Source organism: Ornithodoros turicata, chromosome 4 (assembly GCF_037126465.1).
Source record: "Ornithodoros turicata isolate Travis chromosome 4, ASM3712646v1, whole genome shotgun sequence".
Classification (NCBI taxonomy): Eukaryota; Metazoa; Arthropoda; class Arachnida; order Ixodida; family Argasidae; genus Ornithodoros; species Ornithodoros turicata.
The window spans coordinates 7,110,226-7,127,748 of NC_088204.1; the positions used below are offsets into that span (position 1 = coordinate 7,110,226).

Here is a 17,523-nt window from a genome sequence, read left to right on the forward strand (position 1 = left end):
CTATATATCTTATTATTACAACATAACTTTATCTTTCTTATTGGGTCATTTGGTCATTATGTTTGGTAAAGTGCACGACAAACGGCTATATCGGTAGCCTGAAAGTTGCATAAAAGCCCTTCTTAAAGTTGCTGTTCGCATAGAAAATTTCACCGCAGAAACAATAACCCTAATTTTTTTCTTTTTTTTTTCGTTTATGATTGTCTTAAGCAAAGAAAGCACTGCACTGCGCCTAGGTTGGACGTTTCCTTTTTTCGCTGCTCATGTACATATACATATTTCTTACGAAGAGTCATTTAAACGAACCTGACAGGTCACACATGGCGGGAATGCAGAGTATAGAGGAGCGCTCTCTGCCCTAATGTTCTTCGCAGGGTCATTTGTCTCGCAGAAGAAAGGATTCTTCGAACAGAATAAGAAAAAAAAAGTCCAAGGTGCCAAGGTCATCTTTAGCCTCATTTCGAAGCTTCCTACGCATCTCAAAGTCAAGCAGCGAGAGCGAAATTTTCGCTTTCTCCTTTTGGGCCCAATGGAAAATATACGCGAGCAACAATACATAAATATAATCGCATATATATATATATATCTAAAGTGCGAAGCGTGGATTAGCTACGCTGTCGGCATACGAAATTTTCGTATAAGCTGAGAGTTAATGAAGCGCATCAAAAAAAGAAAAAAGAAGTCGTCTGCGTGGGAAATGGAGGAAACTCGTTAAGAAGCATCTCCAGACCTACGTGACCTTAACCAGAGTATAGTTTCCGGAGCTGCTATCTGCTGTGCGTTCTTAAAATTTTGCGTAACGTTGGAACGTACATTTCCTTAGTTTCCACGATGCAGGGGTTACTGGTTGTAGAGCGATATCTGTCTGGAACGACAAGATGCCATCGTCGTCTGATCTTGTGAAACACAACACACACACACACAAAAAAAAGAAGACAAGAAAAAACGCTACAGCATACTGTTTATTATAGACGCTTCAGATAATATATAATATGTACTTGCAAAAGGGTAAACGCAGCTCTTCTCGTTCAGTCGCTGTCACTATCGAATTGACGACATTATTGAAACGTGTCTGAGACGACATTTCTGGTACGAAGCAAACGCTGGGCTGGTTGGTTGATATTCATAGCGAAGCGACGTAAAAGACGTTGGATGGACGAACACAGACATAGTCGCCAGTCACTATGCACACATCTGGTGTCATCCTCCTGAAACCAAAAGCATGACACAGGTTGTGTGCGTTTATTGGACTCGATGAACTCGAGAGCGCAATTCCCGACACAAGTTAAATGGTGAAAAATGTATTAGCTGTGACAGTTAGTTCAATACTTTTCTGGCTGGTGGGGGACAGCTCTTGGTACACGGCGACCGACAAGCACTTTCACGAACTGATTATGCATCTGTGATAGTTGTTGCCGTGCGGCAGTTCATAACTCTGGGAGGCTGCCGGCAGGAAGACCTGGAACCTCAAATATTTGTGTTGTTCACGTGTTCATGCACTTACACATCACGCAGATAAAGAACCATATAGACGTCGATTCCTTTTCACCAAATAGACAAGGTGTTAGAGTAGTAGTAGTAGTATTAGTAGTAGAACGTGGTAGTGGCATCAAGTAGGAGAAAACCACCAATGGGTGTAGACTGTAGAGGCATTGAAAAGGAGAGTGCATCAGCGTCATAAAAGCGGTAGTCCGGTTAACTTAAACAGTGCTTACAATTTTCTCATTTGCAGTTGTTCTCTGGTGGCGCAGCCAGAAAATTTTTAAGACTTTAATTTAATAATATTAATTAATAAATAATAAATAATAATTTAAAGACTTTACATGGGGGAGGAGGATTTCGCCCTCGTTTCCCTCTCCCAAATTCACTACCAAAGGTACGATTTCAGGGAGAGAGTTTGAACCCGAAAACCCCTTCTGGTTATGCGCCACAGTTCTCTGACACCAAGCGTTAAAACGTTTGAGGTGGTGGTGGTGATAGTGATGACACTGCTTGCCGTAGTCGGCCACACTCAGGCGGACAACGTCACAACTATCGCAAGGGGGGGGGGGGGGACCGTGCGTCCTGGGCAGGCTTCACAGGGCACTGTACAGACGTTTGTCTTAAAGCGCATGAGGCAAATCCAGGGAAAACACACAGACAGCACTGCCGCGGCGCCCAGGTTCGAACCCCGGTCACCTCCCAGTTTGGAGTAGTGGTGGTGTAGCTGCTAATGAAAGAGCTCACCGTTGTCGGCCTCACAGAGGTGGGCAACGTTACGACTAACGCTCTTTGGATATGTGCGTCCTGGGCCGACTTCTAAGAGAACTGTGCCGACATATGTCTGACAGCGTCTGAGGAAAGCCCAGAGAAAAACTCCAGACAGCACAGTACGCACCAGGATTCGAACCCGGGTACCTATCAGTTTCCACGTGACATGGACGTGACATGGCCAGCATGCTAACCACTGAGAAAAGTGGCTCAGCCTCTGAGCCTGCCGTGCACGTCCGACGTTCATTTCTTTTTTCTTTTTAAACTGCCAAAGGAAAAAGAAGGTACGCAATGCCGCGGTTATTTTCATTCAATATTCCAGGGTGGTCTTCACTTTCCTCCTTTCTGCCTCTCTCACCATTCTACATCGGTTGACTTCAAATGAGACGCTATATGTTTCCGAGTTTTACGGCGGCGAACGGATTTGTAAGCACAACGGGTATGAAAGCGCCCTAAAGTAGCCCGGCCCGGAATATAAAGCGTTTTATGCGAAAGCACGGCTGTCGGTTATGGATAGGACAGTGTTTCGGGACACGTGCTTTCCATTTGGCCGGCAGGCGCGAAAGGTCGGCCCGGCTTATTTGTAGGGCACGGATTGGATGACAGGAACGAAATTGGACTCCAGTGGGATGGACTGTGCCATTTGCGGTCTGAAAACGTGCCCCTCGCGGGAAATGTTAAAAGGCGCCGTATAATTGTTAAAATGGGGGCGTGCGTAAAACGTTGATTCCAAAATTTCTCCCTAATACAGTCAAACTCCTTTATAGCGAACACCTTTTTAACGAAAATACCACTACAGCGAATTTTTTTGCAGTCCCGCTGGAACCCTATAGGTCCAATAATGAACATCCTTTTTAACGAAAATACCTTTACTGCAATTTTTTTTTCTGTCCCCTGAGTTTCGTTGTAAAGGAGTTTGACTGTATTATAAAGGACGTTTAATGGATCATAATGGTATTTTCGATAATAAAACAATTGGACGTCTTTGCTTTGTGTTGGCTCTCAATAACCTTTCACCGGTACATCTTTCGACAGAGCTCAATAATTGACGACTTTACTTCGAATGTTCCGAGTAACAATCCACTGTTCCGAAAAATTGAGGCCGACAAGTGATTTATGGTTATAATAATAAAACTCCTGTCAGCATCGATTCGAGTAAGTAGATAAGAATAGCAGCGGAATACGTTCACGATAGCGGATCCTTCCCAATCAGTTCCTTAGAGGTGGCTGACGTCGCATTGATGCTTGCATCTGACAGCTTCCTTTATTCTATCGTTTACTTTGCTTCCTTCAGTTCTGCGCAACATCTTTAACAACGCACTGGATAACGCGGATAATTAATTATAGTCACCGCTACAGCTAGTGCTGGCCTTTATCCTGTCACATTATACATATATCGTTTCCGGGTGCATTACTTCTATTTACAACCCCTGTTCACCTTTCAGAACTTCACTTAAATCGGCGATTAAAAAAACGCACACAACAAAAAGAAACATTATTTACATCATGACACGCCGCCATGACCTCTGCTCCCGGCCCACTACACGTCACAGAGAAACCCGAGCATACACCGACCTCCAGATCTATTCTTCTTCGTATACGACAAATGTTGTTGTCCCATTTAAAAGTCTAATGGGACAGGGAACATCTTCCCTGTGCGGACACTCATTTCAAAGCCGCCCTCACGTAGCCGAGACACATAATCCAAAATACGAGTACACTGTCGTGCGTGGGACGCTGCAGCATGTCGTTCGTAACACATCGAAGGACGCCAGCAGCTGTCGTCGGGCGGAAACGGAGCTATGACCGTGCGGATGCGTCCAACGTCCGCTTGGTGGCAGTACAGCTCCGAGGCCATGCTGAAGGCAGGGAGGTGATAGGTTCGAACTCTGGCGCCATTCGCGTTGTCTCAGGTTTTCCCTGGGATTTTCAGCGGACTTTTTTGGCCGATGTCGGCACAGTACCCTCCTGAAGTCGGCCTAAGACGCCGTACTGTGGTTTCTCCATTACTCCACGTCTCTGCCCCGTTCATATAGCCGCGGTTGCAAAGCGGTGCTATCACGCAGTAACAACAACAACAAAAAAGGACACCATGTGGTAGAGTGTGGACATTTTCCGCTCTTATCAACATCCAAAATGGCACGCGATAAGAAGGAGAAGAGGACATTTTGGTGGAGGCTGTCCTCGTTGGGGATGGGCCCGCGAGGACTTGGGCGTAGAATTAACTTTGGCGACTTTCGATTTAATTAATTAATTAATTATCTTTACATAACTGATTATATTAAGTAATGAGTAATTACTAACGCTTAAAATAAATAAATTACATTAATGATTCGGCTCTACTGCAAAACGTTAGATGAATTTTTTTGAAGTGTCAGCCCGGTAAACGATCGCGTAAATTAAAAAAAAACAACTAAAACAAACAAAAGAAAAACAATGCTGTTTATTGAACTTATATTTGTCATGCACTTGTTACAAATGGACGTAACGTCCATTTGTAACAAGTGTATCATCTCCTCTCCTTTGGACATTACAGATGAGCTCCCAGAGTACACTGTAAAAACGACGCCCTGTACTAAAGTACATGAGAAGTTAATGGCCATTTCGCATATAGAGCGATGTATATCTAAAATAAAAAAATTCACAGCCGCTAAAGTTGTACATGTATTGAGTATTACGGACGAGCAGGGCGGGTGTTTGAAAAAACAAAAAAAAACAAATAAATTTTGATGTGCAAACAGAATATATTAAACACAGAATTAAGTACAGCAAGAAAACAGATAATTCTTTCAGGAGTTATTAAGAGTGTGTGTGAAGCGGGATGAAGTTAACGGTGGTGAGTATCGAATTCCACATTTCCACGTTGAACAGATTTTTATCTTAATTTTCCGTACGTTTTACAAGAAAAACAAATAACGAGAAATAACTCTGAAAAAGAACTACGAACAACTATTATGCGCCAGTACAAAACAAATATACATACACCTGCACAACAGTAACCTCGAGTGCGACCGATGCTGCGAAGCCTAAGTGCACCTCTTTCCTTCATGGCAAAAGATTCTTCTTGGCTCGCGTGGGTCGTCACAATTACCGGTCATCGTTTGTCATTATCGAATGACGACGTCCGATTCGTCGATGGAGAGCACGCGCTCTTCCAATTAAGTCATAATTAATAACCTCAGTATCGGTTGTCCATGAACGAAAAGAACGAAAAAAAGATTACCTCGTTGGGCAATTTGAAGTGTACAATATCACTAATGGGTAAGGGTCTCCTATTTTTTTTACGCGCAGTTTGAACTCCCGTGGGCGGAGTTCGTCGGTAATTAAACGATGGTTTCGTATCGTTATCTTTTAGAGATAACGAATGGCGTTTTTAAGCCCCTCCGATGTACGTGGAGTTTGTAAACTGCCTCGCCATTTCGCGTGAGGTCGAATTACTTACAGTACAGGGCAGGCGATTTGTTATCCGTTTCCAAGCGTTCCCGAACAAGGGTCAAGTGTTGTTAATTTGCGAGCCTCACTTGGCTCCAGGCACAATGTTTCCAGCGGGGTTCCACCGTGTGCCGCTGTTGTAATTGCAATTCGTACCGTTTAAGATTACATTATGATTTCGCTTTAAAAAGCAGGCTATCCTGAACGATTTTCAGTTTTATTTTTCAAAGGTCACCTCGGACTTTTTTTTTCTTAGTGCCTTAAAAACAAATTAGAAGTCCGTAATAAGACGGAAAGAAGGTTCTTTGTAACTGCTCTTTTGGAATGCTATGAGGCCTGTTTCATTTGTTTTTGAGCATTTCCATTTCGTCGTTCCTCTTTTTCTCTGTGTGCATGACTACCCAGCAATCTAACACGCAGCTACCACCATAGCATCGTTGTCACTGTTCTTTAACGTTTACAACCCTCTACATACATTTGTCTCCATGCTCAGCTGTGCCGAAACCGCTATATTCTTACTTTTATTCTTTTTTTTGGACAACTGCACAAGACACTATTCATTATCCGCAATATCTTCTGATTTCCGCACTGTGTGTGTGGTTTTTTTTTTTTTTTTCTGTTGTGTAAACTTTTATTGAAATATGACATCGATACAGACCTTGCAAATAACTTTATTAGTCTTTTCGCTTAGGTAGTCGCTTTTCAAAGTGCAGACAGCGGCGTGTTACTTTAAGATCGTCAGGCCACTCTTCGGGTATATAACAGCGTTTCAAAAGCACGCAGCTATTCTCAGCGACTGATCAACGACATACTGAACAGTTATACAAAAGCGATATTCCGCTTCTCCTTCCTTTTGAAAATCTATAGAATGGTTCTGCAACAGGAAAGGCGGTCCATGACCCTCAAAAATCCTGTTAGAAAAGCAGTGGCGGGTGTCTCAGTGGCAGATAGCTATAGTAGCTAGCAGGGTTGCGGAATTGCCCCTTCGGAGTTGGAATGATTCCGGATTTATCAAAGCCTGGAATAGAATTGGAATGGAATGCTGGAAATTGTCCTAGAAATGGAATTAGGCCCTCTCTCGCAAGAATGGAATTGGCCTTTTTCCAGCACCTCACGTTTGTGAACCGCAACACACGATGTCCCTGATCACCAATAAGATTACGCACATGTCCGCATCTAAGAAAATATATATATATATATTTTTTTTTTAATTGTTGCTTTGATATTAGGAACCACTCCGCATCTTGTCTTTGTGCTTTTTCCGTGCTAATGCCAACTTGCTCTAACACTGCTGGGCTTGCCAATACTGTTACCGGTCCTTTTTATTTATTTCTTTTCATTTTATTTTTACCTTTTCATTTTTCTTTTTCGTTTAGGGGTTCATCATGGGTTTAGCATAATTCGTCGGGTGCCGAATTCAATTTCTCCCCCTCCTCCCTTTTTTTTACATTCAAACTCAACCTCCTTCTTCTTTTATCTTTATTGACGGAATTAAAGGAACGGAGTGGGGTTGCAGAACCACTCCATAAGTGGGAATTGATCACACCTTTCCATTCGGAGGAACCGAATGGAATTATCACAACTCTCCATTCCTGGAAATGGAATTGAAAGGAATGGAATTATAACAACTCTCCATTCCTGGAAATGGAATTGAAAGGAATGGAATTGTCACAAATCTCCATTCCTCGAAATGGAATTGAAAGGAATGGAATTATAACAACTCTCCATTCCTGGAAATGGAATTGAAAGGAATGGAATTATCACAAATCTCCATTCCTCGCAATGGAATTGAAGGGAATGGAATTATCACAAATATCCATTCATCGAAATGGAATTGGAATGGAATAGGTAACCCCATTCCGCAACCCTGGTAGCTGGGAACTGCGCCTTCTGCCGGTAACGAGCAGAAACTTAAACAGGCCTCCCTCCCTAGTGCTCCACTTTGGTAAGGATTCGGATTGTTTACATCTGCAAATTTATTTCGGGAATATTTACGAATATTACATTATATAATAGTTCAGGACACGAACGACATCGTCGCGTATATGTACAGGATTTTTTTTTTATGCCACGGTCAATCGAAACAGCGGTATCTGTGTCCGACATCTACAGTGCTCGCACACTGCAGCTTCCTTATATAGATTTCGATAAAGACTCGAGGGGGGTTTTCTGCGGAACATATGCCCTGTACTTATGTCTGATACGGATCTATAGTTATAGAATAAGCGCATACAGGAATCCTTGCACGTGCAAAAGTGTAATTTCCAGCATACCAACGACGTTATCAATCGTCTTCACTTCTTCACGTCCAGAGAGCGATGAGCGGAGAAATCCTATAATGATTAGTGATGACATTAGGAGCGTTTCTGTTTCTCCAACTTGTTTCTCCCGTCGGCTGATTTATCATTTATTTCTCAATCTGTCTAATGTATAGCAGTGGAAGTCAACATTACGCCAGGCACGTACTTTCACGGGGCTCCCATCGATTATTTTGCCTGTCATAGCTGGTTGGACACTATGAACGAAAATCGTTCTGTACTCACCATGGAAGAAGTCGACGTGGAAATAGAAAGAGCTGCAACAGCAGCGAGGGTGTGCTGGCGAGGTGACATCGTGCCAGCAGCAGGTGGTGGTGTCTTGGGTGAAGATTGTTTGTGGTCACCTCTCGTCTCGTTGCGAGCAGCACCGACTATATAGTTCGAATTATGCACGCTCTGATATGATCTGCTGTGTGGTTTGTAACGGTGGACTTTATGGGGAAGCGATTCGTAGAAGCGTGAATACGTATCTTGCGTTGTCGCTGCGTTGTCGCTGTTGCTGTTCTGCGCAGGCAAGATGTGACGTGTCTCTCAGAACCAATAGCTGGCCGTAATACCCTTACGGGGCGACAAGTAGGACACCGACACCGAAACTATCGCCTATAGACGGCATCCGAATGCAATGTAGTATAGTTTTTCGGGTTTTCTTTCGAACCTTCTTAGGTTGAACGCAGGGATAGTATATATTACCATATCCGTCTCCAGAAAACCGGTGCTGGAACGCGTACGCGAGATGCTGCAAGAAGCTTTCGGGAAATTCTGCGGGAAATTTTTGCGGAAACGAGCGAAGACATATGAGCAGTATACCCGTTTCAAAAATAAAAATAATAATAATAATACAAAAATAAACACCCCTCTAAACCGTAAAACGGACTGCCCACCCACTATGTCCTCCCCTTGGTAGCCGCAAACAAAGCGCAGAAAACAAAAAAAAAAAAAGGTGAGCTTCTTCGGCTACATTTCTTCCACTTTCGCAACCAAATAACCTCCGTAACCCCCCCAACAAATTTCACCTTTCACGCGGCAAACACGGGTTTTTTCTCGGTAAAAGAACTCTCATCCCACGTCCGAATGTATATCCCTCACGCCGCGATTCATCCAATATTGTCTCTAACGCTGTTTGACTCTTTAACGACCGTAGCAGAACTAACAACGTTCCTGCAGATCCGTCATTCTAACAGCTCGCAGCAGCGTTTCAAAGCCGCAACCTGCCACATTCGCGCGTTCAACTCGAGATATATGGAGTTGCTCTTTTCATTATTTCTGTATTTCTTCTTTTTTTTTTTTTCCTCCAGAGTTTCCCCACAGAGAGAAGAAGAACTGCGGAATACGTAACAACAGCAGTAACAACAACAACAACAAAACCGCGTTTCTCTTTCAAAATGTGCGCGAAATCGTCTAGGACACCCAGCGAGATTACCCCCGGGGATTCCAACGTACATCACAGCGGGACTGAGACCAGCGGCGTGCCAAATGGTCCGACGATCTATCAACACCTCGCGTGACGGTAGTGCTTCCCCCCTTCCTCCTCTCCGGTTCTAGGCTTAACCCCCCCCCCCCCCCGAAACCCCCCCTCAACACGTGCATCAGGGTGTTTGAAGAGATACAAATGATTTCCGTTCTGAGATGCCAAAAGAAACTGCGCCCCCCCCCCCCCCCCCCAAGCCCCCTTTCCAGCTTGCATCAGGAATTGTGAATGATACCTGTGAAAGCCGTCGGCCTTTCTGGCCACCTTGTTGACGTGGAAAACTAACGCAATTGATTTTTTTGCTTATATTTATTTGTCTGTGTCTGCATGCGTTGATTTTGCAGTGCGGCCCGGCGGTAGACCTTAGCTAACGAGGTATAACCGAAGTAAAGTGCGCGCAAACTGCTTCGACTAGCGAACCTGTCGACAATCATTCATCCAAATTCGTTCGACTTTCGACTTCCGGTGAGAGTTGAAATATTGATTTATCGTATAATTTATGAAACAGCGAAACGACGTGTCGTCGAACCTGAAAGACGCGTAGCAAGGAAGATTTCGCCGGTGAAATATCGGATCAGTCCTGCCGACTGAGTCGCTTGGTCAGCTGCACATTACGTCGAATTTGCCCCGTGTTTGTTGATTTTGTTCGAGCCTTTTTAGTGTGTAAAAGGGAAGGTTTTGTAATTAGACACCCTTTCTTGTTGCGCGGGCTCAACTGAAAGGTGTAATAATAGTGTTCATAAAGTGTTTAGAGAACACACATCTGAAACGTAGATGGGTAGAAATCCAGCGAACCGGTAGAGATGTAGGAAGGGAGTTGCCTCAGGACAGAAGCCGCCGATATTTCGAACAGAGACTGTTCTTCTTCTGGACAGAGAAACAGAAGAAGAACAGTCTCTGTTCGAAATATAGGCGGCTTCTGTCCTGAGGCAATTCCCTCCACCCATCTGAAACAGTTTCTTAAGTGGAATACACCTTTCCTGAAATTGTGTTTTCTGTAGAATATGCTCTTTGGAATGATGTATTTTGTAGAATACAACACTTAGAAGGGTTTTTACGAAAACGCCCTTCTGTATGTACATCGGTGCGAAAGTTGTAAGGGTTGTTCAGAGTTGACCCATACTTTTATTTCTTTAAATACAATGGAAAATTCGAGAAGCACCGAACTACGTCTGTTTTTCAAAGTACTGTATTCACCGTGCGCATTTATAGACACCCACTGTCATCGCCATGGCAACCCTCTGATGCCTTTGGCGTACAAAGAAGTGGGCTGCTGCCGTAGCCACTACAGGACATCTTTCTGGGGGACTAAAATTTATGTAGAACGTCTTTCCACTTGGGGCTAAATCTGGGCTGTAACGGGCATGGGGCAAAACCTCCCAGCGCATTTCAGCCAGGGTTGTTACCGTCAAATTCTCCGTGTGTGGCTAGCATTATCATGAAGAATGACCATTCCGGACAGCATCCCAGGCCTTTTCTTGTGAATTGCATTTCGCACCGCACCCTTTATCAACGTGGAGTAGTACTGGGCATTAATCGTGACTCTTAATTACTCCAAGAAGTCCACACGGATGACACCCTGCATGTCCTTCCCACAAGACAGTTTTCATGGACTTCCCAGCAGACGGCACTGCATCTTACTTTTCTTTGACAGCGGGGAAGCCTTATGTCGCTATTCCATGTTACTTCTTTTCGCCTATGAGGGGAAGTGATGTATCCAGGTTTCATCACATGTGGTAATTGATTGCACAAATTCGTCCCCTTCGGATTGAAACTCGTTCATCCGCTGCTCAGAGACTGCCATGCGCGCTCCATTCTGGTCACAAGTGAGATGTCGGGGGAACTCATCTTTCACACACCTGGCGGAACAGTAAGTGCTCGTGAATGATAGTCTCCACACTGCTGACACTAATATTACGCTGGGCTGCGATGTCCCGATCTGTTAGTCACCGCTTCTCGTGGATGGCTTGTCCAACGCCTGCAGTGTTCACTGGCATGATTGCAGTCAGACGAATGTGTCCATGTGGTTCATTCATCACCATATCCCGTCCTTCGCCAAACTGGTCTGCGCCATTTGTACACTCTTCCCCTCAACATCGTTTGTTCCCCATACTGTGCCTGTAATCTTTGCAAAGCCTCAGCTGGATTCACGTTCTCCTTCACAAGAAACTTGATTGTTCCACAGCTACAGACATTCTGCTCGCCACCATACGCGTCGCTGTTGCACGTGCGCTGCAGCACGTGCCGTTCACCCTAGGAGGATTGGACTTCGTCATCCGAAAGTTTTATTTATTGCCTTTACCGTGTATTTACACGGAGGACAGGAGGAAGAGGAAGATTCTAGTGGAAGGAAACGCGAAAACACTGCTCACAGAGCCGAAGTTCCATCCCATCCCATGTTATGTCCAGCATTCACACGGCGCCAATCATGGCAGACGACACTTAGCAGACGACACTTGACAGACGACAGCGTCAGCGCCTTTCCCTGTCGTCTGCTACGGAATATCTTGTGGCTGTGTCGCAGGGTACTCCCCACGGTTAGCAGTGTACGTGAAGACACGACATTGAGTTCTCGTGCTCACGTGACAGCAAAAAGCAATGACGTTTAGTTGCATTCTCCGCTGTACTCCGCGGGGAATGTCCTTCGTGTGAGTGCACGGTTAACCACGGATTTTTCTCGAGTAGAAATATCGGTCGACCTCGAACGACCCTTGTACACCACAAAGGTGTGCATCGCACGAAACGATATTTGCACTCAAAATGCGTAAAGTAACTACCGTATTTGCTCTGTAAGAGGCGACCCAACTCCACAGTTCTGCCACGAAACTGAACACATCCCATACAAATTTTATCTTATCTTTCGTCGCGTGCAAAATATTAGCCAATCACGCGTGAGTACAATAATCGGCCGAGCCGAATAAGTTGGGATGCAATTGGCTATATTAGTGCGGTCGCGTAAAAAGGGACTTCTCTCGGGCTGTTAGGCAGCGCCGCCATTCGACTTCTGCTCACGTAACAGGGTCACCAGGGGCCAACCGTCGCTGGAGCTCATTTTCTTTGGGAGAGGAGGAGAGAGAAGAGTTTGTATCATCGCTCTACATTAGAGCGCATCGATCACCATCACCTGCTCACTCTGCACCAATGAAAGAAAAGGCGCTCGGTCGCCAGAACGCCTACGCTATCCAACAGGGTTGTGCATGACCTCTGATATCTGGAGATTGCTTTCTTTTTAAGCGTCCATAAAGACTGCTGTATAAAAGTTACTCCTGCTCAAGGCTGCCAGCGTATCGGATGAAGATTATTGGAAATATTTTTCGACGCATGGGTCGAGGGCTTCGCGGCTTCTTCCGCGAGTTCTTATCACGTCCTGCGACTGAAGTTCTGTTTTTTTTTTTTTTCAAAGTTTTTCTCGTCTCCATTAGACGATTGCTCTTCAGTCTGCTGGTCAGTCAGAATGCTGGTTATCTCTCCGGGTGATTATAAGCAGCTCGCTTATTTGCTGCAAAGGATATATTACACCGAGCATGAAGCTATCGTCTTTGCAGCCGCGTGACCTACGTCGCCATTTGTTAAAGTGATGGGGGGGGGGGGGTATATTTATTAGACGACCTTCTGTTTACAAAAATGTGACGTCACGAGAACACCGGTTCGAGGTTATATATTCCTGTGGTGGGCAAGGATCGGAAAGAACGCGTCGGCTGATAAGCTGATAAAGCTGATAGTGCCCACCAGCATGCTTCGCGTGGCCGCGTTATCTAATCAATGACGTAGGGGCTCAGGTCATCTAGTAGCTTCACAGGACCACGTGACAGTGACCACGTGGCTAAAAATTTACCATTTAGACGCGTTTGGCACAACGCCCGAAGATGCAGCTACTTTCTTCCTTGAATAGAAGAATGAAGAACTGGGTCGTTTGGTCGTACATATTTAAAATAAGACAAACCCCCTATAGTGGTCGAGAACAAGGAGTGCCTTGTGCGTCCGTCCATTCTTTTTGTTCCCCGAGCACTGGGGTTTGTCTTATTATTTTACATATGTACTTTCTCTCTCTCTCTCTCTCTCATATTTTTTATCTATGGTATTTGGATTTCCTTTTATAAGCCAGTTACAGCAGTGACGACTCTCAAATCTCCTATGCGACCCACACATTGCATAACGTAGGCTAGACTGCATGTAGGCCTTAGTATAGGCTAGTAGTATATATATATATATATATATGTATATATGTTTGTAAGTAAGAAATAAATAAATAAACAAAATAATTTGGCTTCTGCTACAGCACTTATTTTGGCTTTGTTCTTAACGTGCGGCTTTACTTTGAGTTATCCCATTATGAATTAGTCAACCAGTCAACTTATACCGATATCGAGGGATACGCGGATTTTATACGATACGAACATTTTATACGATATTGCACTCTGTAATAGTTTTATGTCATTGAGGCACAATAAGAAAATGGCCTGCTTTATATAGTATTAACTGGTTTAGCTGACGGGCTGTTCTGTTACAATTGGCCGGCAGTAACATCGTTACCTCCCATTAAACAGCCGTACTTCAAGACGCGGATACTTAGATAGCATCCTGTTTTTCGACTCCCAACACCTATATAGGCACCAGCGCGGCATTGAAAGAGCTAAAACTCCCTCGCACTTCCCGCACAAGGTAAAATTACGGAGCACAAAGAGTGGCACACCTTCACGGAACAACTCGAGATTACGTGCAAAAGCTCAGCCTTTTCATTTCAATTAACATTCTAATCTGATTAACCGTGTCCTCTTAATTAAATCTCCGAAGTCCGCGTCTTCGACCGACCTTGTGCGCGGGCAACAAATCACAAAGTAGCGCCCTCTACGGAAGCTAGATGCGTCTGAGGCCGAGAGTATATACCTGGACTTCCCCCGCAGCAGCGCCCCCATCGCTTCCACTTATGGCTCCACCAAATGAGTTCTCGGCCGCCGGAAAACAATTTGCGCATCTTCTTGATGCTGCATCGCACTCCTTGCAAATAGGAAGGCACAAAGAAAGAAAAAGGGGGCGCCGTATCATTCACGGCATACAAGATGAAATTGGCTTTGTTGTTTCAGCCATCGTGAAAAATGATGCCCACGCTCTGGATGGAGTAATTGCTGCAAAGGTTGACTCACCGTGTGTGCATCCCGTTTGCTACCCTTAGGTGTCTCGGAATAGCATTAAAGGATAACTGATCGTTTATTATCTTCTTTTGTGACTTCTCGGGAAAGATGCCCTCGTTGGGGAATTACGTATGCTTGGACTGTTGTGTATAACTCTTAATAATAAAGATTTTGGAACAATGTGCCTTCATCAGCCATTTTCCTAAGCAGCACGAAATATGGGCACTATTCCGGTTTTTCATTGGGCCTAACGAGGCCGAATTAAGCCAATGAAGAGCCAATAAATGGCAGTATATTGGCTATATTGGTGTTATCTTGGCTCAACCGCAAGTACACAAAACTGAACAAATAAAGTGCATCATGTTCGAAAATGACCAGAACACCATTGTTACTGAAGTTTGAAGCCATGTGTCGCCCATATAATTACGTTCTGAAATTGCTCAATGAACGATGGCGCTTCATTGGCGTTACATTGGCGTGCCATCAAACGAAAGTGCCAATGTAGCCAGCTTTCAACCAATGCACCTTCAGTGGCACTCCATTGGTAATCCTGGGTGGAGCATGGCTGTATATACATTAATATTCCCAAAATGCGTTACGTCAGGGAAAAAAACGGAACAGTATGATAAAATTTAACTTGCGGTCATGCGAAATATTCTGGAAACAAATATTTCTTATTTGTACGGTCCATATGCACTAATTTTGAAATTATTCGAGTAACACACTTCAAGCCACGCACAAAAAATATCCGTCTTATGGGCGGCGAAGGAGATGACAACATTGGAAGCGGATTAGTGACGATGTCGTGACTGTAACTTGAAGTTAGCACTAGCAAGAACTAACAAGAATGTGATATAACTTGGCGATTACTTTCAAGACTTCTGGTGCAGTCTACTGCTTTGTGCATCTGCGTACCGGTATTTTCATTGCGGTTCAAAGTTACCGACAAGGTGACTGGTAGCTTCAGGTTAGTATAGTCCGGTCTTTCGCTTAGTATTGCGCTGCTGTAGCAGTACAGTGTAGTGTAGTAGTCGTTGTTGTCAGAGTATTCCTCCTAGTACTACAAGGACTAGCACGTAGAATGCGTGGAGTCCATATTGTGACGGACCACTTTCTAATTTGTTCTTAGTCGTTATATAGTTCTTTACGAGTCGCATGCTCTTCCTGAATGCTGCCCTCATAATGTCAACATATTCACAATCAATCGATCGATCGATCGCAGCTCCCATATGTTGGCCATAACACGACGGGTCCACGGGTCTCAGTAAACAAAGTAAAAAGATACCTGCAGATAATGAACTGAAAGGCTCCGACATGGGCGCGGTTGCATGTCCTCTTCCTTTTATTATTCGGAAAACGAAAACCCACGACAACGCACGGTGTACGCTGAAGGCAGGAGGATAATGCATCCTACTTAAAAGAGTGACACAGTGATTCGTTGGTATACGTGCACAGTCATATATCACAATCTGCAACCTTTGCGTAGGAAGATAAATAGAGTACCACGCGGAAACACAGTGTTTACGAAGTGTACCTTCTTCGCAGAACTTCACCATGCCAAGCGCTGAGATAGTTAGTGCACGTGCAAGCTCCAGGACAATAGACGAGTTCAGAAAATCCCAGTACTCCTTGCGTACGCGTTGCATCCTGGGAGTTTAGTGGGATGACACGTCTTTCACGTTTCGTTTTCGCTGACCTTGACTGCTCGCGGACAATCAACCGAGAGAGAAGGAACCGAAACTGCTTGGAGACCTTCTCCTCCTTTGTTGTCAGCAAATTCCCAGAGTTCAAAGCGGCGCTAAGCTCTCTGGGATTTTCTGAAGTCGTGTATTGAACGCTGACCTCCTGCGGTGGCTTCCGATGTGGTTTTTCGTGAACAGTAATCTCGCGATTCGTCACGATTGAGCACTGATTTCGCAGGGCTAAACTTATGGTATCGTCCATGTGGATGTTCAGCATCCTCAAACAATCCGTCTTGCCATGGCTGACTACTGCATCCACAATCTTCAAAAATGAGTATCACCATATAGCACGCTCCTAGCCAACCATCATCTCGAATGACAACGTTCTCCCCCCTGATTTGTTGAAAACGTGAGGCGGAGCCTATTTTGTACCATTATGCACGTGTATAATACGAACGATGCACTAAAGCTCACTATTATCCCACCAGAGTCTAAGCGTCTTAAAGTATACAGTTCTTCGACTTGAGTGGTGTTTCCTGCATCCGAAGACGACGTATGTATCGAATGGTGAACGGGTTGTGTGCGACCTAATTATGTAACAGATCAAGCAACCATTACTTCTCGTGTCGATGCCACGTCCACTCACCTGACAACACTCTGCTATCCATGTATATACGTGTCATGCACAGAGCAATAGTCTCTAGTCTATTGTTAGATCTCCCAGACAATGTAACCTGTTCACACTAAACTAAGATCATGGTTGTCTCCCCGACATAAAGCCACGAATTATCACTACATTAATAAACTAATTAACTAAATTATTTACACTAAATTAATTAACGAAAATAAATAAAAATAGAAAGACTAACCAAGTGGAAAATATGCTCGTAGTTTGGTGAGGTAACGCAGCAAAAGAACGCGAAGACCCCGCATCCACGCTTTGGTATGTTCATAGCGTCACCAAATCTTGGCCTTTGCGAAGGTGCGTTTACGGTATTATTGTCAATAGTGATGCATCGTCCGCTATCGTCTTTGCGTACGTAAGGAATAGCGTTGGTGGTTCTGCGCACGCGCAAAACGTAAAGAAAGCTTCGCGCATTGCGCGGAACCACCACGCTATCCCTTACGTACGCAAAGGCGATAGCGGACGATGCGCGATAACTCTCATTAAAAAGTTCGAGTTAGTTCACAGGAGACACGCGAAATATTAAACCGTAACAGTGAAACCGAAACTGGAACGG

The 17,523-nt window shown here is 44.5% G+C and overlaps 1 protein-coding gene across 3 annotated transcripts in view; it reads left to right on the forward strand.

The window, feature by feature from the left end:
• The window catches only part of LOC135390875 (Krueppel-like factor 2), a 140,016-nt gene that overhangs the window by 19,592 nt on the left and 102,901 nt on the right, over positions 1–17,523 (forward strand). The gene's annotated exons all lie outside the window — the stretch shown is intronic.